This window comes from Equus asinus, unplaced genomic scaffold (genome assembly GCF_041296235.1).
Source record: "Equus asinus isolate D_3611 breed Donkey unplaced genomic scaffold, EquAss-T2T_v2 contig_47, whole genome shotgun sequence".
NCBI lineage: Eukaryota > Metazoa > Chordata > Mammalia > Perissodactyla > Equidae > Equus > Equus asinus.
In genome coordinates, this window is record NW_027225149.1 from 932 (window position 1) to 2,500 (window position 1,569).

Below are 1,569 nucleotides of genomic sequence, written 5' to 3' on the forward strand. Positions count from 1 at the left end.
ACCCTACGCCGGCAGGCGCGGGTAACCCGTTGAACCCCATTCGTGATGGGGATCGGGGATTGCAATTATTCCCCATGAACGAGGAATTCCCAGTAAGTGCGGGTCATAAGCTTGCGTGATTAAGTCCCTGCCCTTTGTACACACCGCCCGTCGCTACTACCGATTGGATGGTTTAGTGAGGCCCTCGGATCGGCCCCGCCGGGGTCGGCCCACGGCCCTGGCGGAGCGCTGAGAAGACGGTCGAACTTGACTATCTAGAGGAAGTAAAAGTCGTAACAAGGTTTCCGTAGGTGAACCTGCGGAAGGATCATTACCGGAGCGGCTCGCCGCCGGCGGCCGAGCCTTTTCACCCCCGCGCGGCGCGGGCGGGCCGGCGCGGTGCCGGCCCGCTGGTCGCGAGAGGTTCGAGAGAGGGAGGAGGAGGGGGCGCGCGGGAGGCGCGGGCGCCCGGCCGGAGGCGCGGGAGGCGCGGGCGCGCCTCGGTCCCGGGTCGGCGGTGGTCCGGAGGGAGTGGGCTCGATCTCGGCGAGCCCACGAGCCCCTTCCGGCCTCCGTCCGCCCGGCGTTCCGAGGCCGCCGCGTCCTCCGCGCCGCCGCCCCGGCGCGTCCGTCCCCGCGCCCTCCGGTCTCCCGCGAGGCGGGCCGGCGTTGTCGCGCCGCGCCTCCGTCTCCGGCGCCGTCCGTCCCCCGCTCTCGCGGGCGGCGGCGCCCTCGGCGCGTCTCGGGAAGGGCGGCGTGGCGGCGCGAGCCCCCGCGGAGTCCCCGGGGTCAGGTCCCCCGGGGGCCTCGGAGCCTCGGCTCACGCGGGGTGCCCGCCGCCCGCCGCCTCCCGTCGCCCGCCCTGGGCCGTTCCCCCGGCCGTCGGCGTCGTCGTCCGTCCGACGGTGCCTCGCGTCTCCGCCCGCCCTCGGCGCCCCGGGCGCCCGCGTCCGGCCGGCCACGTCCGCCCACCACCCCCGCCCTGTCCGCTCGCTCCCCGCTTCCCCGCCGCAGCCCTCGCCCTCCGTGGCGAGGGGCCTGGGACGCGGGTGCGGGGAGGGTCCCCGGGGGAAAGTCGGGTCGGGTCGGGTCTGGTGGCGTGCGTCGGACGCGAGGGGGGCACGCCCGGCGTCGAGGGGGCCGCGGGCGCGGTGGGCCTCGTCGGTCGGCGGCGCCCGGCGGTGTGGGGTTCGGTCACGGGCGGGCAGCGCCGAGGCCTGCGTCCGTCCCCGGGTGGCCGCGGGCGGCGCGGGCGGCGTCGAGGCGGTGGCCGCGCGGCACTACCCGCTCCGCCTCGTCCCGTTGCTTTGGCTTCCCCCCCATCCAGGTACCTAGCGCGTCCCGGCGCGGAGGTTTAAAGACCCCTGGGGGGCCCTCGCCCGTCCGCCTTGGGTCGGGGCGGTCGGGCCCGCGGGGAGTCGGGAGGCCTGGCCCTTCTCCCCCAGACTCCGCCTCGCCGGGCCGGGGCGCCGCGCCGTGCCGCGCCGCGCCGCCGTCGCGGCGGCCGTCGGGAGGGGGGCGTCCCCGGCGGCCGTCGTGTCGTCCGCGTGCGCGCGCGCGGGCGTGTGCGCGCCCCCGCGTCCTCGGGCG